Source organism: Parus major, chromosome Z (genome assembly GCF_001522545.3).
Source record: "Parus major isolate Abel chromosome Z, Parus_major1.1, whole genome shotgun sequence".
NCBI classification, from domain to species: domain Eukaryota; kingdom Metazoa; phylum Chordata; class Aves; order Passeriformes; family Paridae; genus Parus; species Parus major.
The window spans coordinates 2600116-2626921 of record NC_031799.1 but is presented as its reverse complement, the minus strand read 5'-3'; the positions used below and the strand labels follow the sequence as shown (position 1 = coordinate 2626921).

Here is a 26806-nt window from a genome sequence, read left to right as displayed (position 1 = left end):
AACCTGTCATCACGCTGGAGGTGTGCTCCAAGCTGCTCTGAGCTATGCTCAGCCCACATCTGAGGAGAGCAACTGTGGTGCTCAGCATAGGGGCTTAACCCTCCTAAACACCCTCCTTTATCAAGGGAAGGAGGGAGTGCCTCTGGCAGGCTCCACATCACAGGGAATCTGTTCTCTTTATGTGGACCACAGAGAAGAGATGTGTCCTAGATACTCCAGCCATGCCTGCAATGCAAGAAGGCTTCAGCTGTTGGTGTTGGCTGATCTCGGATCATGTATTTGCTAGGAAGATTTGCAGTGCATCAGTGAGTAGACAGAAGATTCCTGAGGCAGAGGATTTTATCACTCTTTTTATAATTACAGAGAAGTCAGGTATGGCCATACAGAGTCTTGGTCCCTGCCAGTTGTCCCTGTCCCCAGTCAGGTCTGTTTTCCTGGTCTGTTTTCTTCCTGGGTAGTTACTCTTAAGTGCCCACCAGCTGCTGCTGTCTGCCTAAGCACTGGCAGAGCGAGCCTGGCATATCTCAGTGGCTTGGATTGATGTGTGTTTCAGCAGCTCTGTGAAGCAGAGGGGCTGTGTGGACATGTGTGGCTGCAGGTCTGGGTCTCTGCACCACCCCAAAGACGGCAGCATGCTGCCTCTGCCACTGTGCATGCACTGCCTGATGTGCAGGGCAGGCGTGGTGCAACCAGATGGCACAAGAAGGATCAGCACTGTCATCATCAGGCAGCTCTGTTTTTTGATTCCTCTCCCGTGTGATCTGTAGGTTCCCAAGATGCTGTTCCACAGCCTGTCCAGCCATTCCCATGCCGCAGAGAAATCCGACCCCTTCCAATTATGGGGGACGTGACACTCTTGCCACGTCCAGCTATTTCTGACATCGTGGTATGTGTGCTGCCTCAGCCCCTGGTGAGTTCTCTGCCAGCTGCAGCAGCACTCCCAGGGTGCCTGTGTTAACAGGGTGGTTGAGGTGAGGGTTAACCTGCTGCTTCCCCCACAGGCACAGACCTCGTGGTGAGGGATTTCCTGTGCGAAGGTTGCCTGGGGGAAATTCGCTGTACGCTGACCTCAGCCTTGGATGCAGAGGAAACTTTGCACTTTTGGAGCTCATGCATGTTTTCAGCTTGCAAGAATTCACTATCTCATTAAGAAGAGACCCCTTAAAATGCAGTTTTCTCTCCCATGTGACACACTCCTGCTGATGCCAACAGGAGCTTCACTGTCACCACAGGTACACAGAGCCTAGGGAGTCTCTCCAGCAGGAAATAAACAGCTATAGCTCTTAGGATGGCCTGTGAAACCTTGGTTCTGAAGAAGCATATGTTTTTTCCCACTTTGCCAGTTTTTCTTGTGGTCTGATAGATTGTGGGCAGTGCAGAAATCTCTTTTTTAACTGAAAATTCTAAAATGTAAATGCTTGTTTGATTTGCATTTTTTTCCTGAAAAGTCTTTTTTTGTTGTTTTGTTTTTTTGGGGTTTATTTGTTTGTTTGTTTGTTTTTAAGCTGGGATCATTCATGTTTCTAATCACTGAGATTGTACCCTTCTCCCAGCAAAAGGGAAAATTGAAAAAAGTTGATGAGGTCCATTAGCTGGCTTGAGGATATTAAAAAATCAATACATTCAAGGAGCAGTTCAAGAAGCTGATGTCTCTGAATTACAGAATCACTGGAGTGTTTAGGCTGACCCTTAAGATCATTGAGTTCAACCACAAACCTGACACTGCCAGGTCCCTGAGACCCACATCTGCACCAACATCCTCAGGGATGGATCCCCACCACTCAGACTTCCTCACCACTTCAGATGCTCTCTAATTACTCCCTGCTTCTCTGACTCAGGAGCATCATCCCTACTTTGGGGAACCTCCTCTAAGAGGTAATAATAGCCTTTCTCCCATGATGCTGTGTCTGTCTGTGAGCTGCAGAGACACCTCAGGAGATACAGAACGCTTTCCATAGTCTTGGAGATGCTTAACAGTGTCTCAAAGTTCTCAGCTGACTGGCTTTTGTCCAGGGCCTCTGCTGCACCTGGGAGAAAGAGCTGAGGCAGTGTCAGAGAATTTTATTTCACCACTATATGAATGGGCTCGTACTCAGAAAGTTAATGTTTATTATAAGCATGCGAGGACCTAAACCTTTTTGTGTTATTGATGATGAGAGCACGAATGCCATAAGAACTGGCCTTCATTCACTCAGGAAAACTTCCTAGATACTAATACTTAGTAAATCAGCTGTTGTTTTTAACTCTTGAGGTTTATTAAACATTAGATCATAGGAACTGTTACTCCAGTCAAAGTCTTATTATTGTCTTACTACACTTAAAGTCAGTCTCCAATTACTGACTTTAGCTAACACCAGATGGTTCAAAGGAGCATGCAAGAAACCATGTAGGAGACGATAATAATACACATAATTTGATCATAAGAAAAATAGTTTTTATCCACTTTTGTCTGTGCTCAGTGTTTGGCTTGTACCCTGGGTTTTTATTTTATTTATACATACATATTTTAAAATAACAGCAGTTTTCAAAAGAAGGGACTGGAATTTGGGAGGTCTGAATGAGATTTCAGCATTATCCCCTCACAGGAAGGTTGACACAAACCAAATTATGTCATCATTTTCATAATTTCCAAGAGAACCTCCAAGAGAACTTTCCACAGCTAAACACCACCAAAGACCTTAACACTTATGAGGTTCCTGATATCTAGGAACTAACACTGTTGCAAAAGGGCAAGGGAAGGTTACATGAAAAATCAGATTTGTATCTTAAATTGGAACAATTAAAAGAAGTGATTATGATAGAGATAAGTTAAACCACCGCAAGGGAACACAATGTGCTGTTGTCTTTTTTGGATTGTGTACTCCAGGCACTTGGCAGTGCTCGTGTGTGAACTGATGGGTGTGCAATCAATTTGGCTGTTTTCCCCACGCAGCCCCTTCAGTGAAAACCCTCCACTTATTTGCATGGTCCCTTCAGTCAGCACAGAGAGATGTGCACTAAAAACAGAAAGACAAAATTTCCCCAGGCAGCCACTTCAGATCATACCATTCTCTGTTATTATTTTAAAAAGAGGAACGCAGAAGTACAAACAGAAACTCCTTGTTCTGTTCATCTTCCTGCAGACGAGTCAAGAAGCTCCTTTTGTCCTTCCTTTGCAAAGAGCGAGTTAGGAAATGAATGACATCTGAAGGCAAGAGCTGGGTTGCTCACCCCAGATTTTCTCTGAAGGTCACCTTGCAATTCTCTGTGGTTCAGAGATGTTTTTATTATTCCTCTTTTAACCTTAGGGGGATTTTTAATTTTTATTTTTTCTTTCTTCTCCCCCCTTTTTTCCTCCCCCTTCCTCCCTTCCCTTCCCCCCCACTTAAGCTAAATGACAAGTTTTGAAACTTTGTGGTTTTCTTGCTCTTAATGTGAGTATTGAAAAATGATAATCTGCCGAGCGCATGTGACGGAGCGCTCCCTCCTCCCGCTCCCAGCTCCCTCCCCATCAGCTGCTGTGGCTCTTCATCGTCTTTAACCGCTCCCAGCTTTCAGAATATATTGGTTTCCGTTCTCAGACCTTCTTTGTCTCCTCTTGCAGCTGTTTGCTTCGCAGTGTGGTCAGTGTTTGTGGGGGAGATCAAACCCCACTTCTCAACTCTCATCTCCCCTCTTCCCCGAGACCCTGCAAAGGTCTCGGAGCTGCCAGGGGTTCTGTGCTCACACGGGGAGGTTCCAGCAGGGAGAAAGGGAAACCTTTAATAAAGGGAGAGTGGAGAAAGCTGCAGAGTGTCAGCAGGCTCCAGTGCTGAGCCCAGTCAGAGGGCAGGAGATTCAAACTGAGCCTTGAAGAACTTCTGGTGTGCATTTAGGGAGGTGGCGGATAAATGGTGTGACATGATCAAAAGCACTCATTCGAAACTTGGAAGGCACCAAGCAAGGCTTCAAGCCACTCTTTCTGGTTTGAGGGGTCTTTTGCCTGACTTTAATGAGCAGGTATACAGTCTGAGGGGGAAAAAACAGTCTTTCCATAAAGCCTGTAGTATCAGACTTCTGCTGTGAATCAGCACTCAGGTACCACGTGTGACGGGATACCCACAGTCTTCTGTGGTACCACCAGAAAGGTAATATTTGTCTGTATATCACAGAATCATTTAGGTAGGAAGAAAACCATTGCAAGATCATTGAATTCAACCTTCAAATCCTATTCTAGGCAAGGAAATGCAAGTTCAAAGTACAAATAAACTTCTGTGAAGTAAGATTTTGCATGACAATAGTCATAGCTGGTCAAAAACAAGTTTAAGAACCCAGGCGAAGCACAAAGTGTAGGCAAGCCTTAATTTAGAGTTTCCCAGATTAGATTTCTTCCCACTCCTGCATAGTGTGTGCACCTAGAGAAAGGACATGGCACAGCAGCTGCCAGGGTAATATCAAACACAAAATGCTTCTGTGCCAGCATGCCTTGAACGTAGTTTCCCTTGGAATATTCCATTGTAAATCCACCAGACCCTACAGAATACACTGGTGGAGAGTTAAATATCTGTTTCCTATACACTTTTGTTTCTGCATGAAACACAAGTGAACTTACAGGTTTATTTTTTTCTTCCTTTCCTATGGAAACTCCTGTGTGGGAGTGGGCCTTGTGCACTGCATTTCAGGTGAGAAATGTGCTCCTAGTCCTCCTCTGAAATTGCAGTTGGTAAATATCTCATAGAATTATTTATATATTTAATCCAAAGTATTGCTGGAGTGTTCTTCCATTTTAAGAATGGTTTCTAACTGGTGTCTAGCAGTGCACACTCTAAGACAGGAAATTTATATATGGAACAAAGCAGTAAGTGCTTCTTGTAGTTTATAAGGTGCTACAAACTCTAATAAAAATAGAAGAGAAATGTTAAATATTCATTATACTATTACAACCCTCCTGGGAGATGGCAAAAGGCACCAAAATTATTTCTTTCAGTGGTGTTTTGGATTTATGCATGCACTCTATTGTTTCAACAGTGTCAGAAGCTGTGTAGCAATTCTGGTTCATCTGCAGTAGTAACTCAATATTATAAATCTTTACAGGAAAGAAAGAAATATTAGTCCTTATATGTTCATTTCAGGCCCTTGTAGGATTAAAAAAAAATAATAAAATAGAAGGAAGAAAGCAAATGGAAGTTAAGAGGGGGAATAACACCATAGGTATTTATAAAATACTGCCTCTCTTGGCCTTGGTCTATAGTTTCCACTTTCAGGCAGTACTGCTCCCTTCTGAATGTTTTATATTCTATATGATCTACAATAAGGAGTTGTGCCATCAAAAAACATGACAGTGTGCATGTCAAAAGACCAGGTACTCCCATAAGTGTGACAGCAAAAGACAGCAAAAGTGAAATATGGGCATCTGATGAACTGGCTAAACTCCTTGGATATTCCTAAAGAAGCAAAGAGAAAACAAAGTTCCCTCCCCCCACCCCTAAATAAAACTAAAATCTCTATCAGTAGTCCTGGGAAGATAAAGTCTTGTCCTAAAAACAGCTCCCACTGTAACCCAGTCCATGAATCACAGCACTTAAGCCTGAAGAGTCACATTCCATGTTGACACAGACCTTCAGTAGTCCCATTAAATGTAATTGGGTTGCACAAGATGTAAATCACTGTAAAATATGAACCCTGATCTAATTTCTTTCTCTGAGATGAATTACTTCAAAGCCATTGTTTCTTATTTCCTCCTCCTCTAAAATCCTAAAGCAACAGAATTTTTGAGGGGAAATTATTTTAACTATCAGTACTCTTGAAAGAAAAGCTGCTGTTGGCTCTGTGGTGCACTTTGAAGTTTTGCTTTAAAACACAGGAAGAGACTTTTGGTTTGAGACTTTGTGTCAGCTGTGGGGTTTATTGGACAACATACTGGTGGCTGAGGTTGCTCTGGCAGTGAACTAAGCAGGCAAGTACAATTTATGTGTCCATATATTGGAGCATACTGGGAAATAATGTATGTGCTGTGGTGAAGACCCAGTGGTCCGTTGCATTATTTCCATGGTAATTAGGAGGCAAATGACCCTTCTGATGACAAAATTGAATTATGCTTGTGAATATTTAGTAGGGACCGTGGTACCTATTGCAAAAGGGGGACTTGAACAGCCTGAAAGGTCTCTCCAAATGTGGTATTTATGAGTTGGTGAGTGGTAGATTTCAAGCCACTACCAACAAAGCATAGCACCAATAGTAGGAACAACCTGTACACATCTCTGTATGACAAAAAGAAATTAAATACAGTAAATCTCCTTGTCTTTGCCTTCTCATCTGCTTCATCTACTGTTCCTAGGGAGACATCATTCTACCCATTACCAAACATCAAAAGAAGAAAACAAACAAACCAAACTTTAGATTTCAACCATCTCATTTGTTCATTGCAATGAGTAGCATTCTGGCTTGTGACTAGGAGGGTTTTTTTCAACCGTATTACACTGTGACAGAGCTTATCTTTTTAAATTAATCACAAATGGGTTTTGCAACATCACTTAAAGGGTGTTAAACATAAACCACAAAGTGTTTCTAAAGTGTGTTTAAAGGTATTATGGTAGGGTTTTTTCCATGCAGAATGCTGCCCTAGGTCACCACTTGAAGGCATTCAATGTTGGACCATCACATTTTTCCTTACTGAGACCCTCAATAAGTGACCACATGGAAACTGAGGCACATGATATTGTGGGTCAGATATCCCTGCGCTACTCAAAAAACTCTAAATGTCCTTAGAACTTTTTAGAACAATCCCAAAATAGTTCATCTGTAACAGAGGTTGATAATCAGAATATGGGTGGTGGGTGGTGATGGCTTACAGATTTCATCAGTATGTATTTGGGATGACTTGCATAACTGATTCATGGCCTCATCACCCATGATTAATGTGCTATAAAGTTACAGGAATTAAAACCTTTCACTGGCACTTGGTGAAGCTAAGGGCCTTGCAGAAAAGAGCAGCCAGTATGTGAGCATGTAATTAAAGCCTGTACCATTAATCTGTTTGCAGAAATGGACTGAGCTGAGGCCACGCTCACAAACTCATCAAGTCATGAGATCTTTCAGGTTCTTGTCTTTGCCATGTGTAATGCTTTTATGACAGGCTTTTAAGTCATTTATTATATATACTTATTACAATGTTCTGTAAACCAGTGTGATTACTTAGAAGTTCACATGCATAAAAATGTGGGGAAATAATGATAGGTAATGCTCAGTTCCTCCTGCATGCTGGTTTTCTCTTCTTATATAAGTGATACTACTTCAACTACTTTTAGAGTGTTATTGATATTTCTTTTAGTCCTTGGATGAAGGGGTTAAATCAGTTAATTCAGTAAAATATGTGTAGCTCTGCTGTATTCAGTCTGAAAAGGCCTGGATTAAACCTCATCCCTGTTGTGGTGGGCACTCTGAGAGACAGGTCTTGCTCTTCAGAGCTTACAGGCTAAAGCAAAAGCAAAGGTGTGCAGCAAAAGAGGGGAAGGATTATTATTTCTGTCCTTTTTGGACAGAAGGCCACAGAATTTGGGACAACATTCTGCAAAGCTTTATCTTCTTTGAAGAACAGATTTTATTCTTGTAGTCCAGCTATAGTCCATGGACATCCAGAGTGAAAATTAGATTTTACATTGGCCTACTCATCACCATAAGTCTCTTTTTCTCTCTTACCAACCACTGAAATGCCTCTGGACAACCACTGACTGTATACCTGGATCAGGCATCTTGACTAGGGAGTGAGCCCAGCTCCTATTAAATCCATTCCTAAATGCCTAAGTAGATGATCTCTTCTGGTGTTTTGGCTGGTAACGATAAAGTTCCCTGCTCAAAGTCAAAGAGGGTACAAGAGAATAAGAGGAAACAAGAGATTTTCTAAATACCTATCCAGTATCTTAATCACACAATCTTCTTTCCTCTGAATAAGCTTTTCCTTATCCTTTGGGCTTGATTTTCCAGTAGGTTAAATAAGCTCCTTTATCAATACTTAAACAGGGCTTTCCAGTAGTAGATCCACTCTGGCAGAGAGCAACAGTTCACTTATTTTTAATGGAGATCCCTTCATTTTCCCTTGGCAGGGTGGGTGATAGCTGACATGCAACTGTTTTAAACTTTTAAGCATTTAAAGCATTGCAAGCACATGAGAGTAGGTGGGGAGGGGACAATGGCAGTGAGAAGAAAGCCATGCGCTGGCTCACAGGCAAGAGCCCCTTCTCTGATTTCAGATAGATCCAGAGGACTGCCCTACCATAGCCAGAAGAAAGGCTAATCCCTGGGATCATTAAATTCACAATCCTGCCTTGTGATCTTTATAAATCTCCCTCTGAACACAGAGGATGAGCATCCTAGTGGGATTGTCAAAACGCTTTTTTGTATGAATGCTGGGTTCAAAAGGAAAAAGCGCACTGTGAAGTGCCCGTGAAGAAGCAACCATCTGAAGGTTTGCCTTATGAAAGATTAATTTGCATCCTACAGTTTGGGTTTTGTTTTGGTTTTTATTTTGTTCCCCTCACAAAGGCTGTTTTAATGGTTCATGTTTTAAATGCACACTGTTTAATTATTTATGCATCTTGAGCTGTGTTCCCTGTGTTTGGAACTTTTGCCGTGGCACTAACCTTTTCATTTCACACCACTGAAAGCTCATGCTGCACACTGTACAAAACAGCCTCTAAAGGTCCCCAGGAGAATGCACACAGCAAGTGTGCAAGGATTGTTTAAGCATGTGTGTGAGGTGGGTTATTTGCTTGATTGCTTTCGCTGGTGAGGCAGGGAGTGTGGCAAACCCAGCAGCATCCCTGAAAAGTGGTTTCAGATCCCAAAATTAAACTTTACCCTGTGATATTTTTTAATTATACCTTCAAAGGAAATATATCCAGATGGGTTTTCCAGTGCCCATGTCCCAAAAAATATGCACGGATTGGAGTGATTTAAAAAGCACTTAAAGTTAAATAAGAGACTAAGGAGAGAAGAATCACATGGGTGTCCTGCCCATGGAAGTGTTCAAGGCCAGGCTGGATAGGGCTCTGAGCAACCTGGTCCAGTGGAATGTGTCTCTGCCCATGGCAGGGGATTGGAAATAGATGAGCTTTAAGGTCCCTTCCACCCCAAACTAGTCTGTGATTCTCTAAATCTTTGATTCTTGCTACAGGCTTGATAATGCAAACATATATAATGTCCTGGAGTAATGTTCCTACATTTCTAATGCAAGGAAGTTCAGGAATGAGACTCTTATAAGTGTTTACCTCTGCCTGAGACTTTGTAAATATGAACTCGTGCACACACTGAAGTGCAGCTCAGTGCAGTTACTGAAAATCACCCTTGCTCAGCATCCTTGGTTTTGGCCATTCTTACCATGACAGATTTCTCAAACCTGTGTCAGAGTAGCCTTGTTTCACTGTATACAGCAAAATTCTGCAATGGGATAAAAATTAAATTCTCCAGGAATACTGTTGAAACATGGGAAGGAAGAATGGGAGAAATGTAGATAGCATTTATGTCTCTCTTCCTATCATTACACAATTGCTCTCTCTTCTCCATTCTCTAATAATTCTTCTAGTCTTAACTGTACAAAAAGTGGGTTTCCTGTTGCATTTGTGGGCTGCCCTATAACTTAATATGTCTTGCTGTCAGCAGGTTCTAATATTAAGTGTGAACTTCCTTTCATTTCATCCCTTTTCTCCTATTTGTGTTGTGAAGAGTCAGCCATCCTTCAGATGTTGATAGCACAGACCTGGGACCGAGAAGGATTTTGCTCAGCCTTTTGGCATTCAGTGGGCTCTGTTTTTCTCTGGAGATTGCACTGATGTTATTGATTGCACCTGCACTTGAATATAAAGATTAGCTTAAAGAAGGATAGATGCCTTCAGAGTTCAGTGTTGGCCTCCTGGGGAGAGAAAATTTCTAGATCAAGCCAAAATTGACTTTATCTGAGAGTGTATTGCAATCAGACATTGTCCCTTTTCCATCTGCAAAGCAATCTGCAGAATCTGGGCAAGTTTTCTCCAAGGGAGAAGTCATGGCCTATTGCGAAATAACTCTTCATTTTCCAAAACACTCTTGTAGCTCAATCTTTTCCCATACATGGAGTCTCCTCTCTACAGCACACAGCAGTAATGATACCCATGCTGTATATAGTGTTTGTGAGAGATTTTTAAGGGGTTTTTTGTTTTTTTTTTTTTCATTTTGTTTTGGTTTCTTTTTTTAAAAAAAAAACAACAACAACTTCTTTTACAAGAAAATGGGATCAGGCACTTTGAAAGCCCTGGTGTTTATTCCAGGAGAAAATCCATCCAAGACAAGTGAACCGTCAACACCTACTCCTCAATAAACAACTGTCAGGGTTTTGAGTAAATGAGGTCTGTGCGTGTGGGTGTGTGTGTCTGCTGGTTATTTAATTGCTCCATGAGTCTCCCTGTATCCCTAGTAACCTTCATGTTTTCATTTGAGTTACACCAAAGCTCTGCAGTGATATCCCCAAACCGCTGCTGCCCCCGAGACAGGATTGTTAGAAAGCAGCCTGGCTTTGTTTGCCGCTCGTGTTACTGTAGCGTGGGCAGAAAATCTAAACAGGCACCTATGACCCTTCCTGTGTGCAGCAGAAAGGATTTTGTGCTGCTCTGATGCCTCTGAGGCTCCCTCACTAACACCTGTGTTAAGCCTTGCTCTCCTGAATGGGCCACACTTTAAATCTTTGCTATCGGGATAAATTGGTTGGAAGGGGAAAAAAAAATCAGATTTTCTTCAGCTCACTAACAAAAAAAGGCACTGTTGTGTTACTCTTGCTGCTTGCCCAGCAATTAAGCTGGAATAGCAAACACTTCAGGTAATCTTTACATCTTGCCTACTGCTTACCTAACCTGCCAGTGGGGGAGAGATTTTCCATCGGTGTCCTGAAGTTGCTGCCCTAATAGGACTGGAAATCAGATCACTGGAGCTTAAACTAGGTGACCTGCTCACCTTACTTCATGGGAAATGTGTTGGGGTTTTTTTTTAGCAGTTAAGGTCTTCGGAGAAGGTGGTGATCTAAGATGGTCAAAATTTAATGAGTTTCATCCAAAGTTTTGTTCTTTCAGTGTTTTCCAGTCTGTTTTCCTTTGAGGAATTGTGCAGATATCTTCACTTCAGCAGAGTCTCCTCTAGAGTGAGAAAACACTCTCTGAAATATCTTCTTTATAAAATCATGACTTATATAGAGTTAGCAGAAGCCTGTGCCAAATTTGTGGTTCAGTGTTGCCCAATAACTACACTGAGGAAAACTCCCTGGGCTCATCAAAGACCAGGGAATGCTGGAGTCAAAGGCACATGCAAGAGCACAACAATGATCTCCAAAATCCTACATCAGTTAGACCATTTTGACTACCACAGTCCTGAGAATTTTTCCTGATATAATAAAGAAGTGAGAAGAATGATAAATTGGTGATGGAAGAAGGAAGGGGGTGTGTTGGTCCTCTAAAGGATGCCCAAGCAAGGGCCAAGACTTGCTCCAGCATCAGTGTGGTCAAAATCCACTGACCACGTGTGTGGGGAGACTCCTGCTCCCCATGCCCAGATGTCTGACATCAGGCACTGCACTCTTTCTAGAACTTTTCACCGTGATAAGTTTTTTTTTCCATCTCTGCTGAGCCCTTAAGCCTGAGGAAGAGGGACCAAGAGTCAAAAATGTCGACAGCAGACAGTGTCTCAAACCACATTTGATCTCAGTAGAAGAGAGCTTTTCTAATCTCACAGGCCTCATCTACACTTGTCTTAGAGGACTGAGTAATTAACTGCTCATTAGAGGTGTGGTGATGGGATGAGGCCTCTCTGGAAGCACCACAAATAGGTCAGAGATGCTCTTGTGGGTAATAACTACTGAAGAAGCAGAAGGAAAAGGTGCCCAGAGGCACGTGATGGTGCTGCTCTGTGGGCAGGAGGGAGCTGTTTGAGTCACATTCTTCCTGTGGTCAGCTGTCCTACCCTGTGGTTAACAGAATATCCATAACTTGATATTTTACTGATGACTACACCTCAAAACACCAAGTGAACGCTTGAGCAAGGAGACAGAAGTGAGGTCATCTGATCAGCATGACCAGCTTGAATCCTGGTAATAGATTTGGTCTGCTTCTAAATGCCTGTTTGTACAATGTGGGATTTTCAGATGGGCCACAAGGAAATGTGACATCTTGCAAAAAAAGACTGGGTTTAAATTCAGTTGTGAGCATAACTTTGTTCTTTGGATTAGTTTTCAAAAGTCTTCCTTGTCTGGTAGCAGTGAAGAAAGGCACAGAGGCTGAGCTGTATCCAGTATTATCTCTGCTCTTCCATGGTTTGTCTCAAGAAAAGGAGAAGACTAATTCATATTAAGACTTTGTGATATTATGAGTTGATGGTGAGGAATGAAAAATTCTCTGTTTCAGGTAGGAGGGATGAAATTAGACAAGCCCATAATAAACCACAATTTTGATCTAAATGTGTTTTCAAAAAACTTCAAGGATCTCTATGCCAAATTTAAAAAATAAAAAATAAAAATGAATTGAAAACTTCAATCTTTTGCCATAAACAGGCTGGGCCTCAGTACAATTTATAATTCCTAAAGACTTTTTAAAGGCATAGTTCTGCCCACTTGAGTCTGACAAAGAGCAGCAGGAAAGGGATTAAAAATTTACAGCAAGACACTGAGGTCAGTTAGGCTCTATGCATCCTACCCCCCATTGGATGTCTGGTTTGGGTGCCTGGATTAGCTTCTCAGGTGATCTAGATAGCCAGCAGAGTGACTTAGCATGCCTGGTGTCCTCTCTGGAGACCTCATGGGCTGTAGAGGGAAGCCAAGCTCCAGACCAGGTGTTGGTGACAGTTTGGTGGCAGAGCCACACTCTGAGAATTCCCTGTTCCAGCTGATGATCTGCACCAAGATTTTCTGCAGACAGGGCTGGAGGGGCAATTCCTGAAACATTTTAACAGGTGCCATTCCAAACCTGACCAGAGTCAAGTGTCATTCCAGGGTGCTCCAAACTACATCTTGGTTACAAAAACAACCTGGTCACAGGGAGGAAACTCAGATTTCAACACCAACCTGAATTTCTTATTTTTCCTCCAACTCTAGGATTCACTTTCTGTCATTCCTGAGTTTAAACTCTGTTTCTGGAGGGGAGGAGCCCCCAAAGCACTAAATCTTTGCTTTAATCACAGACTTTCCTCTATCTTGCTCAAAGCAAAGCCCTCGTGAGCAGCAGACAGCCCTGCTGAGCTGAAGCCTCTCTCTGAAGTGACCCCTCCTTTTCAGACAGAGATGCACAACAAGCCTGCAAGGGAAGGAAATCTAATTATATTGCACATGTTCTAATTCAAGTTGCTGTACATTGCTGAGAGTTTGAGCATAAGAAACACAAGGTCACTTTTTGCCTGCCACAGTATCTTCTGCTTGGTGAGAAGATGATAGACCTGAAAGCTTTTCCTGGTGTAATTACCTGAAGGGTGGGTGACTGAGGATCCCCCCCAGGTTTCATTCTGTGAGACTAAAACCCATTCTTTAAAATTAAATGCCCACCAACACACTCATTCACATGCACACACCACGGCAGGTAGAGAACTGCAGGTGTGCTGGAACAGCAGGTGCATGGATAATCCATTTCACTATCTCCACAAAGATAAAAGTCTTTAAAAAGAACACTCTCATGGGCTTGCAGCATAGAAATCATAGTCCTGTAGGTATGGGACTTCCTGGAATCCCAGCTGACAGGCTGTGAAAAGGTGCTGCTGTGCTGAAACACAGATCCACGCTATTCCTCCTCTGGCAAACAGGGATTCCAGCTGTGTCTGTAATAGGCACTTTAGATGGCATGTTCAGACTCATACAGCAAGGTATCAGTTTGTTTGCACTCCAGACAGATATTCATTTATTCAGTCATGTTCATCTATATTGTAGAATGACTTGCAAACGTGAACTTGTGGCCTTGGTCATGGGAATCTTCATGGTCATCAGCAAAAATGATTATGAGGAATACTTGCTAAATTCTCCCTTTTGCACTGGTCAAGGAATATGAAATACCTTGGGCAAATCACTGAGCCTTAGTGTTTCCATCTGTAGTGGGATAATGACTGCTACTTTTTTCATGAAGTGCTTTGAAAATTATTTAAGATTGACTTTAGTTACCAACAGGAATTTTTACTTTGTGTGAATGATGCAGAGATGTAATAAAATTCTGTTACTTGTTTTCTCACTGGTTTGTAGCCCTCTTCTCCACATGAGCATACTAGAACACTGATATTGCTCACTGAAGTAATATTTTTACAATATGTAGATCCATAATTTTGTATAGAGGATGGCTTGCAAATCAATAGAAAAAAAATATATGTTCTGGATATATTTGGTAGTAGATACCACCAGATGGGAATATAGATGATGAGAAAACTAGAGACTTAGTTTTTTAATATTTGCTGCTGCAGTCCATCCACCTGAGTGTTTGTCAGTCAGTTTTGGGATTTTTTTTTGCCATATCTCTTGCACCAAAACCTAGCACAACCCTGCCTTCTCTTTAAATATTCGCTTTTTTAGTAAAAGTAAATGCAAAATATGTTACATGTGGGGAAAGGAGTGTCTGGAAGCTCTATTTCTCTTCTCCATCTCTGGAGATATTATACATGCAAGAAAGCTGGCACCCTCAACTGTGTCGTACCTTTTCCAGAAGAAAAAAAAAAAAGAAAAAACAGAAGAAAAAAAAAAAAAGAAAAAAAAAAAAAAAGGGGGGGGGTAAAAACATTTTCTGTAATAAATCTCATGACCTCTAGTCAGGGAAAAAGAGAATTCTCAGATATCCATAACAAGCTGAGCAGTCTGCAGCAGCAGCAATTACAAGTGCTGCACACTGAACTAAATTCTCTGGCACTTTAAAGTGCACATTTCCCAGCTTTGCCCTTTCCACAGTATTCCACAGGGGCCACCCATAGCAACTGCTGATAAGGTCGTGTGCAGGATGGGTGATGAATCTGCCCTGATTTCACAAGGTTGTTGTGTCTGGTACCAGAAAATAGATATTCGTGTATCCTTGAGAGAAATCCTTAAAGGAGGATTATGCAGGACTGTGTGTATTGTCTGGTGGAAATAAAACAAAGGGAGGAAAAACACAGAGAAAAAAGATAATAACTACTGAGTATTAGGTAAATACTTAGAATAAAATAGATTTTTTTCCTAAGGATGTTTAAAGCAGTCACTGAGTAGTTTTTTGCACCAGTGTCTTCAGCACTTGAATCCCTTTTGTACAGTGGTTTGGGATTTAGCTTTTGCTCTTTTTTCTCTCCCCACACCCAAAAATCCCCCTCAAAACACCCTTCAGAACACCAACTGTGACATTTGGATTGAGGCAGAGGTGCCCAACTGTTCAGAGCTCTGAATTTGGGCTCATGTTTTGAGACTGTGATGCAGCATACAGAACAGCAGAGAAATTTAAACCAGGAAAGACCAAATCAATATGTTCTTCTATATTTAAAACTGGGGGGGGAAAAAAGGGAAAAAAACACCCCAAAACCAAAGAAAAATAGCAGCTAATGTCTAAAACTGATTCCAGGGTTCATCACTCTTCAAATCCAGGATGTTTTGGTTTTGCAGTGTTTTATAGATATCTTTGAGGCTTAGATCCAGATCAGGTGATACTTAGTGCCTCCTTTTAAAGCTCAGAGCCAAATCTCAGCTGTTTGGCAAGGACACAGAGTCAGTCTGGAGGAATATGCCCAAAAGTCCATGATCAGCCAGGCTAGAGGAATGGCAACAGAAATCAAAGTAGCTTTCCCTGTGCCAGGTTGGTAGCCTGTGTTGAACTGGTGGATTTTGGCATCTCTCATCATTGCAGGACCGGGTGTGGTCCAACACTGCCCAGCTTTTCTTCCAGAGGGGACCACATCTCACTGGGTTTGCCAAGACAGAAAGGCTCTTCCCAATAAATCAACTCTGTCTTACCCATGGGACACACTGCTTTACAGCAGCAGGGAATATGGCAAGTGAAATGAATTGTTTAAAAATGTGAGATATTCTTTTTGGTCCAAGGATGAGGAGGAATTGTTGGGATGAATCCAGAGCTGAGGTATGTCTAGGGATGGAAATGGTTCCAGGGGAAGGGAGAAGAGACTCTGAACAGTGAGATTTATTGTGCTGGGATATCGACTCCCAGAAGAAGGGGCTGAAGACACATTGCTGGAGTTGCTTAACACCAGGTTGGACAAAACACTGGAGGATTTAGAGAGGTTACATAGTCACAGATTTTAAGGCTAGAAAGAACCACTTAGTCAAACCTCCTGCATGACTCATACCAGGGGATTTGCCTAAATATATTCCTGTTCCTAGTCCAACAGCTGTCAGAAAAACACCCAGCCTAATTTTAAAAGAAGCTCCCAGTTCTAGAGAACCCACTGATTTCTGTGATAAGGTGTTCTTATGATTATTTACACACCGTCTTAAAGTGGGAGCCATGTTCCTCATGTCAGTTTTCCTAATTTCAAATCCTGTGTATCTGCTAAACTAAGGACCTTCTGTGCCAGTGGCACTGCTGGCCCCATGTATTTTTATTCAGTTTGATGTGTATCAAAGAGGTGAACACCACGTTCTGCTCTACTTTAACTAATCACCCTCTCTCGTCAAACAACTGTTGCAAACACTTATATTCTGCCAACCCTTCCAATACCAATCTTTCAAAATAAGTACATTTTGGAAAGAAAGAGGCATAGATTCCCTCTCTTAGCAATGGGCAAGTGCACCTTGATATCTAAAATGAGTCCTGCTGCTTGTGATTTACCCTGTTTGCCAAGCTCCTTGGACAGGAGACTGTACCTTCAGTGCCAGTGTTTTTATAGACTTACTCAACTTGAGCACGCAGTCAGCATCTAAGAGGAAGCAATAGCAGGGCTGGGAATGGTTTTGCTTTGTCAACATGTGCAGAGAAATGTACTTAAGTGAGTTACTAGAACAAAAGCAATTAAAAGGGCGATACTCTGAGGTGCTGGTGGAACCACACCATGGCTCTGCCTGGCCTGACCCCAATCCCAAGCAGAGTGTGTGCACAGAAATCACTGCATTTCTGCACAGGTTCAGTTCTCTAAGGGTTTCTCCAGAGCAGATCCTCAGCATGGGATGGGCCACTTCTTACCTAGATGCTCTCCTGATGCCAATTCTTCTCTGGATGCTAATCCTAAGCCTGAATTTATATTAAAGCACTACATACTCAGTCTCATGGGTGTGAGACTCAGGGCTCCATTTTACACCTGATTTGTCGGGTGAGAAGCTAGAGAAGTTTGGAAGGTCGTTTAAAGTTTAAACACTAAACTATGCTCAGGGTGTTTTACAATCCTCCTTTTCACACCACAGCTCCCTGCCCTTTCTTTTTCTGGTCTGTGCTGCTGCAGATTTATATGTTTAGAAGACAAAGCTAAACTTGGTCAGGGCCTTAAAGTGATGCTGTTGGACCTTAATAAAACAGTATTTAGCCTGGTGATATTGTGAAAACTCTTGAAAATATCTTGAAAGTATAAAAGCAGAGGACAATTAAATCTTGGGATCAGCTCCCAGATGGATTTGCACTGGAGATTCACACTTAATAAAATACAGCAAATTGCATTTTATTTTGGTACATAAATACTGGTCATGGGGGATTGTGGCATTTAGAAGAGAGAACCACTCCACCAGAAAACTCACTTCAGCAAATGATGCAGTCCAGTTGAGCCCTTTTTATGATCTGAGAAATGACTGTTTTTATAGCACACTAAATAAAACCTGCTATTTGAGCTGGAGGTTTATTAGTAAAGGTGATTTTGTCATAGCTGGGGAGGGAGGGAAGGAAGAAGAAATGAGGGATGAACATCAAAGCAGAGATAGGTGTCATTCAGGAAAAGCACAGCAACGTGCAAAAATGCAGTGCCTGTCATCATCACCTCACCTAGCACCACCAGAGAGACATTTTATCTCACCATTTTGCTGGTTTTGTTACTCCAGTACCTTATTACAAGCCTGATTAAATTTCCCCCACTGGGAAAGACTTGGCTACGGGTGTGGTGAGGAACCTGCAAAAACATCTGTGTGGAAGAGTTATCTGCAGGGAGCCAAAACCAGGGGATGGTGAAATTGGTTCTTATAGGAGAGCAGTCAGATTTAGCCAGGGCAGCCTGTGATTTTGCAGCTGCCCAAAATTCACCCCTTCTGTGGTCTTGAAAGAGGACATGCAGCTGAGCATTTTTATTCCAGCAGTACATGTCCATGCTCCAGGAGTCCCAGTGCAGTGCTGGTTATCTTCCTCCAAACCTATCTTCCATCATTCCTCAAAGATCCTGTGGATTTAAAATCCCCTGATTGAACACAGAAATCTTCAACACCTGTGTCACAAGGGCATCGTCTCTAGTCCAAAACCAGAGATGTTTTCCATGCCTCTTCAAGGTGAGCAAGGAAATTTCCTCAGCTATCACTTCCTGGGGTTTCTACTGCTTCTAGGGAATAAGGGAGAGGGATCACATTTTATATGATAAAAATGGTAAAAATAGTCATGTGTTATGGAGAAACTGGAGCATAAATCTCCTGAAGTCCCCACCTCATCCTTTTGCCTTTTGCAAATGGAATAGGTTCCACTGCATGTCTGCTTGGACTGTTATAAGGCCTGCAGTCGGTGTGCGAGGGAAGATGAGAGTGTTCCTATTCCCTTCTGTCAGAAAAGTATGATTTTACTGCTGAAAACAAAGCAGAATACCACTTTTCAGTCTGATCTGAGATCAGCTTCTCGGGAGAGTCCAGACCACATCCTTTCTAAATTTTATGATTTAAATTATAAATTTAAAATTTTACTCCCCACAGCACCCACTGGCTTTGCACAAAATGCAGTGGCTCTTTGGTGTGGACCCAACAGAGCCAAAAGTTCACCAGATTTTGCAAAGGGAACAAACCTCCCACTTTTTGGTTCAGGTCACTGGAGCTCATCTTTTCACAGTGAGTTTGCTGAAGGCACAAGCAATGCTCTCACTGAATTCATAGGACAGGACTCAGGTCTTCATCCAGGGAAGTCGGAAGACCGTAAATTTGACCTGTCCTGCAAATTTTCAAAGGGTTTAAAACCCAGCTGTGCCTGATAGATGTTCTGGCAGATTTCTGGACTTCTTGCTAATGCTGCTGCACATTTAATACTTCATGCTAGACCGTAGCTGCAATCAGAATGCTTTGGAAGAATTAATCTGGCGGTCAGTAACTGCTAAATGAAGTGCATGCTAAAAGAATGATGAGCTAACTGACTGCAGCTCACAGCTTTTATGAGCTTCCCTAAATGCCTGTTTTCAGGTGAATTCAGCATCTCCTTGACATTTAAGGACTCAATTTATAATCAAATTATTTAACTCTAGTGGAAAGAATCACTGGCCTCAATGGAAAAGCCATTTATATTTCTCCCATACCCTGGAAGAAAAAAAAAGTAGTATTCAAGGTAATGCTGCAATTCCTGTATTAAATGAAGGATAAAAGAAACCTTTCAATGCAAATTAAGAACTGCAGGCTTTTAAAAATTATAGCATAAACTTAAAGTGCACAGCTGTTCACATCCTTATTTCTAGTTTAGCAATCTCAAACATGCTGGGGACACCTAAGATGGTGAAGGGCCTGGAGGGGAAGCCACACAGGGATCAGCTGAGGTCACTTGGTCTGTTCAGCTGGAGAAGGGGAGGCTGAGGTCAGACCCCGTTGCAGTCACAGCTTCCTCACAAAGGGAAGAGGAGGGGCAGGCACTGATCTCTGCTCTGTGGTGATCACTGTTAGGATCTGAGGGAATGGCCTGAAGCTGAGTCAGGGGAGATTTAGGCTGGATATCAGGAGAAGGTTCTTCAGCTAGAGGTTGTTTGGGTACTGGGACAGGCTCCACAGGGAATGGACGCAACACCAAACCTGACAGACCTCAAGAAGAGTTTTGAAAATGCTCTCAGGAACAGGGGAGGGTTATTGGAGTGTCCTGTGTGGGGGCAGGAGCTGGATTCAATGATTCTTGTGGGTCCCTTCCAGATCACCCTACCCTGTCGTTCTGAGATTCTGGGATTAACATCCTAGAAAACACCACAAGTCTTTCAGAGATTAACTGCTCCCATTTCTGCATGTCCCAGTCTGCCTTGGGACCCTTCTGCTGTTTTATTTTGTTTGAGCCACTGTACACATGTAGATTGCCCCTCTTCAGCTTGAAATTAGAAATTAGAGAAAATTAGAGGACAGTGGAAGAGCAATATGAGGTAGAAACTTGGACAAGTGATGTCATAGTAACACACTGGTTGCAGGTTGAGATCTGCAGAATTAACCATTCCTGAAGGGCTGGAAGTATGCTTTATATATGAATATTAAAGCCTTAATATCACTCCTGGAGTTAAGTTCATTATCAAGGGTTTTGAACAAATGAAAGCACTCAGCAAAGGCTCCTTGCACTGCAAGCCTTGTCTTTGTGGCTGCAATGTCTGAAACATTTGCCTAAAAATCCTTGCACTGGCTTGAGGCCAAACAAGGACTAAACCAGGGTTATCTCAGCAGCTGAATGGGGAAAATTGTATGAGCCCCATTGTAGTCCACCTTAGCTGGTGCCCAATTGTTCCCTCCCAGCTGCCTAAACCGAGGCAGCAAACAGTGTTATGGTTAAACACGATATTTAAACTGCATTGTTATGTCGGTGATGATGGGTTCTTTGTTGGAGATGACAGAAAAATCCCGTTGTTTAGAGTTTTCCCAGACTCGGTGCTTAATACAAAGCTCTGAAAAGAACAGGGTTGTTTAAACATTTGATAAAGAAAATATGTGCAGCGATGGGTCTATTCCATCAGCAAGGAGCAGATCAGCCTGCAGCGCCAAATCCTACTTTTATAAATTCAACATGTTGTTGCAATTTGAAGAAATAAAATCCTCAATCCCTCTATGTGGAAAATAGAAGTGTCTGAAAAGCAGAAGAAGATTGAAACAGTGTGCAAATTATTCAGTTTAAAGCTGGTAGCAAAATGAATTTGGAATAACTCTGAAATTTCTGAATTATTTAGAAAATCAAGATGCTTTACCAGGAATGCATGAAAAATTACAATTCACAACCATGTGAGCATCTTTGGACTGTTCAGTAATCTCTGCATTGATTCGTCTTTTCCTTGGATAAGTGCTTTAGACAAGGTATTCTCAAGACAATCATCATGCCAAAGCCTGAACTTCAGCTTCTCTGTATTGACACAATCACACAAACACACTCCACGGTCTGGGATGTTTTGTCTGGTGAATGGACACAAAGAGGTTGCTTGGCTTTTAATTAACCCACTCCCACCCCATGCTGTGCCGTGCTCTCATGGGCATTTTTGCCTTAATTCCTGCCTCTCTTTGTGCGTCAAATGAATGTTCAGGGTTGGGAACTAGATTATCTTCAAGGTCCCTTCTAACCCAAACCATTCTATGATTCTGTGAGCCACACTCCTGTGAGTGTGATGGATGTCTGGGCTTTGTGCTGGTTAAGACCCAGGGAGCTGTAGAAGGAATAAATTCTGGGAGCGATAAATTTGCAGCAGTACTCTGGAAAATCCCCTATTTTGGAACCATAGGAATGAATTTTATGTTAGTGTTGCTGGTGTGTTTTTATGGGTGTTTCACTTTTAATTAAAACCTCTGCATCAGTTTTGGACTGGATTTAGTGGTGTTTCTCAGAAGAAACCACTGTTTGTACTTTCAGCAAGTGTTGTTTTCTGGTTTGCATCACTCATCCATGGCTAGAGTCACTGAGAACCTGAAGAAATTCCTAAAACCATTTCAGAGACTTGCAATTATGAACTGACTTGACTTGATCACAGGCTCCTCTCACCTCATGTCCATGACTGCTCAACCTGTAAGTCATCAGGCCAAATTTATATTGGCCTGAGCCTGCTGTCTCCTCCACTTGGCATCTTTTATTTACAGAGTAATTCTACCCTGGGAAAGCTCGGTACACTCACCAAAAAACATGAAATATCTCCAACCTGTAGCTCTGATTAGAGCCTGCAAGTGAGCAGTTTACAGCCATCCCATTGGGACAGAAGAGGAAATGCTCAATTTTGAGCAAAAGTATGAGCTGAGACAGGATTATTTATTCATGCACTGGAGCTAGAAATCTCATTTTTTCTCTTTCTTTCAAAGGGTTTTTTTTTCCTTAGTAACATGTGTTCATGCATGTCTGGGAAGCAGAAACTAAAAAGAAAGCTTTTTCAAGGGGAACAAATAACTTGGAGATTCTCCAGTTTTTAGGAACTCAGGACAAGAACAGAGACTGATTTTTCGGAAGGCAGGTGCCCATTGCATTTTCAATCAGTGCCTGCAGATTTATTCATTCAGCCTGGAGCATCTCAGGTTGGCAGCTTGCTGGACACCAAAGGATATAAGGATATAAGGATTGTGTGCGGTGCTTTTGGGTATAAACCCAAGTTGAGCAGGTCTGAATTCAGGCCTGCCTTCCCTCTGAGCTGGCTGGGTACAGGGAATGTTCCCTCTGCATGAAGTGTCCCTGCCACAGCAGATTGCTGTGCCTGAGCTAATGCCCTCCTCTGCATGGCTAGGACACAGCACCTGGGATCCAGCACCTTGCCAGCTCAGGAGGCAAAGCAGAGCACGTGCCCACACACATCACAGCTTCACCCCATGGATTTCCAGTGAGATGCCAGCTCCCCAGTGGCAAAATTGCTACCAAAAATGGCTTATCAGTTCCTAGACCCCACAGAGGTTTTATATGGTGTTTTGATGAGATTTGCTCTTGCTGGAGAGGCATGAGTGGCCCTGAGATAAAAGCAAGCACTTCCCAATACTCTGAATTTAAGTGACATTATACATTTAGGACTCTTTTTCTTTTCTTTTTTTTTTTTCCCCTTTTCTTTTAAATTTTGTTTCTTTCTTCTATGAAGAAGATAACAAAGAATGGTATGTCCCCAGAGCACACTGATGTGTCACTGTGGATGCCAATCCCCACAGACACTCCTGATGTTATTAATTTTTAAAACAAACTTGCTGATTGAGGTTCTGACTGCCTTTAAATTGTCTCTACAAGGAGACTGTGTACTAATTAACCCACAGAAACAATCAATGATGTACCTTTTTCAAATTTCAGGGTGATTAGAATATGAAAATGAAGAGCACAATGGTGCAGATGTTTTAAAATCACAGCAGACAGCAATTAGTGACATGGGAACCAGCTGCTTATCTCTCCAGATAAAGCCTCTTAATAGGGAATTACACTTGAGGAGCCATTACACAGATGGATCTGCGAATGATTTAAAGAGGGGGCGTTGTAGTATTAACTTTGATTTGCAAGCCAGATTCTTGACAGGCTTTATGTGTGTTACCTCCTCAAAAAGGTGTATTTGGAGCAGGGGGAGACCATCCTTTTAAGCACTCAGATTTTTTTATTATTTTTTTTTTCAGGTGTTGTGTTTCTTTAAATGTATATTTTATCATAATTAGTATTTTTTTTAAAAGCATTCTTTTAATTTGGAATTTTTTTTACAATCACTGTTATTATTTTACTTGGCCATTGGTTTTATTGCTGTCATCTCCTCCCAGTTTTTGTTTTTGGGTTGGAAGCAGAATGTGGGTTTAGATGGAAGCTGAGTCAAGGGAATGAGTATGCAGACTGAAGCATCCTAACAGAGTCCCTGAGGGATGGATTCTGCTGCTGGGTGCTACTTGCAGGCTAGGGTGCTGCTCTTCCTGGGACTGGTACAGTATCATCTCCTCAGCTGCAAGGGCTGCATACCAGAATAAAACTGTTTTTGGGAGTAATCATGTCTGCAGGTGCAGGGCTGCACAGGGCCAGAGGGAACAGGCATAAACACACAGAATAGAATCTCTTCTTGTCTATGACCAGTGACCACCAGAGTATGGGATCCATCCTGGTCACAGGTCCACCCACCACTGCCAAAGCTGAGGCCTGAAGCTCATGAGCTTGTCATCCAAATCTTATTCGGCTAATAAGAGGATTCTAATCTCATTCTTATAGTCTAAGGTTTAGCATGTGCTGGACCAGGTTGCTCAAGCCTTTTTTCAGTTACAAAAGCTATTCATCTTCCTTATGTTTATTTTATTTTCTTTAAAGGAGAGTTGGGATTATTTAACCTACTAAAAACATCCAGTAAACTGTATATGAAGAGAAATATTGACCAAGTGTGCTGAGCTGTAGTAAAATTATGTGAGTTAATTTACACTTCTACTTCCACAAAATAAGAAGGAGCAGACTCTCAGTGCAGATTAGTTGGCTGTGGAAGAAAATCCCATTTAATGAAAGGGCAAATGACAAGCAGAGGCTGGCACTGAAGTTTGAAGCATTTTTAGGGTCTCATAAACCAAAAAGTAAATAAGGATAAATCCTTCTGTTTTCATGAAAAAAAGCCCACTATTCTTGCTGGTCTTGACTGGCTGCCATAGGAACTCTATTCAAGTCAACAGCCCCATGGAGCTGGAGTATATTACATACTTACTGACAAATAAAGAATTTAAGTGAAAGGCATCAAGATATAGGTTTCTTAAGATTCCCTCACCCTCCTGACAGATCTGACATCTGTCAGCTTAACAGAGTCTTGGTTTAGCTGAGCTAGGCCTCATTGGCTTTTTGGGACAGTGCTCACATAGCAGTGAAAATTGAAGCCTAAAGATTGGGGATCAAACAGCAACCCAGATGAACACATGGGGAATAAAATATGCTTGGTCCCATTACGTTCTGCTGATTTAGCAGTGCTTTTTGGTAAACAGTCCCCACATATCCATTGCAGACACTGAAACCCAACCTACTGCAGCCAAATTGTCTCTAGTCACTGTGCTGCAGAAGAATTATTTTTGGGTAGTATGGATGTGTCTAGCAAGGTAGAGCCAATAAATGTTACACTGGAAGAAGTTTCATGAGGAAACCCAGCAGAGTGTAATGTGCTTGGGCAGATATATAGTTCTGACACCCTGCTTAGGGAATGGAGTCCCCTGATCCTGCAGACCGGTCATTTTTTGAAGTCCTGGTGAAATTGGAGTGCTTATCTGCGTGATTAAATGCCTCCAGAGTTGGCACCTTTGATGACACAGGCATATCTTTCTCATGAATTTTAAGATTGATGTGGTGGTGGCCTGTGCTGCTGGAGCAATGACAGGGCTATCATTAGGGATGTGCTGGGAGTTGCATCATCACTATATAATGTACAGGCCAAGGAAATGAGGCTGGAGGAGCCAAGCCATATATCAGCATTCATCGCTGATCTATAGCTGGCCTCTCCATTCTGAGCCCTTATTAACTGCCTTAAAATATAGATCAGAGATTATTTCTCCTTCTAGACCATGGATCTCCATGTGTGTGATAGATATGGAGGGACTAGGGTGTTGCTAGAGTGTGATGTTTTTGTTCCCTGCTGTAACCCTCCTTCTTATTTTTATCTTTTTTTTTTTTTTTCTCTTCCCAATGAAAGGTTTCAGGTCATTTAGTTTCACGGCTCAGCACTTGGAAGTAATGTGGGTGTAAGAAGCTGGTTTGGCTGCAGCCTGCAGTTTGGGATCTGTTCAGAAACAGCCTGGCCCTGCCTCAGTGTGGGTGCTGGGACCTGAGAGAGGCATTTCCAGGGCTTCTTCACATCACAAATTGGGGTACCTCAGGAAGATGAATTTTTATGTGATGATGGAGTGAAGCACAGCCACCTCCCCCTGGGACATCACCAAGGGATGGCCTACCCATCTCCTTGTGCCAGAACACCCAGCCTAGTGTCTGGGCAGCACGAGAAGCCCAAATGGCCCAGGCAAAATGGATCTCAGGAGCTTTGAGATCAGTTTAAAATAGTTAAAATAAAAGAAGCTGTAAAACTCCAGTGCTGGTGCTGCTGGTTTCCCCTCCCTGGACCCATCCCAAGATATGGGTGTGGATGGGCCCCCTTTTCTGAAGGAGAGCATCAGTGTGGGTTGTGTCCCCTGTGTGCTCCAGGGCTCGTGTGTGGGAGGCCACTGTGAGGAAGAGGAGGAGGAGGATTTATTCCCCAAGGGCTGTTTATGCTTTCAGCTCTTTTCTCAGGCTGAGGAAACCGGGTGTCGCTCACCCACGACATCTGCAGCTCCACCACAGCTGCATGCTTTCCTTCTCTCACTCCACAATTCCTGGAAATCTCTGTTTTCCCTGAGCATAGCTGGTCCATGTGCACGACAGCTGAACTATCCACAGGATTTAAGAGTCCCTGATTGCTGCTCAGACAATGGACTAGAACAACTTCATCATTATTGCCTATTCCAGGAAAGCCACATGTCTATATTGATACGGGGATGAAATATAGCTCAGCATCAATTTGTCAATAACATGCATGTTTATTGGCCAATTAATAATGTGCCATGGGCTTCTCTAGTCCTTTTCCAACTTCTCTGAAGTTTCACAGAACTAGGGACACCTCATTTCCCAATTCAGAGCCCTCCTATGCCCTTTTTGCCTCCTTGCCCCAAAATTTCTGTTCCAAACACCCCAAAGGAAGATCACATGGGCTACCAATATTAATTTAATTGTAACAGGGTGTTTGCAGGAACACAAGACACACAGCAATTATTATCTACTTTTCTTTCCTTGATTATGTTTTTATTTTTAGTCTCATCATTTATTTGACAATCACAACAGTGCCTGTAGTTTGTACACCTAGTACTGTTTGCAGTACTAAGTGTACAAAAGCAGTTGTACGGACTGACCTAGAGCTTTATAAAATAAAATCTGCGAGATAAAAAATAAAACCAAAAAAACACACAACAGATCAACCAAAGAAAGTAAAAAACAAATAGACAGATACTTTTGCTTTAAAAGGAAGAAGTTACAGCTGTAGTAAACAATTTTTTTTTTAGCTGGAGGCCCACCAA

General features: G+C 42.2%; 1 protein-coding gene across 2 annotated transcripts in view; it reads left to right on the top strand.

Moving 5' to 3' along the window:
* Window positions 1–26806, top strand: part of SETBP1 (SET binding protein 1) — a 252909-nt gene that overhangs the window by 141479 nt on the left and 84624 nt on the right. The gene's annotated exons all lie outside the window — the stretch shown is intronic.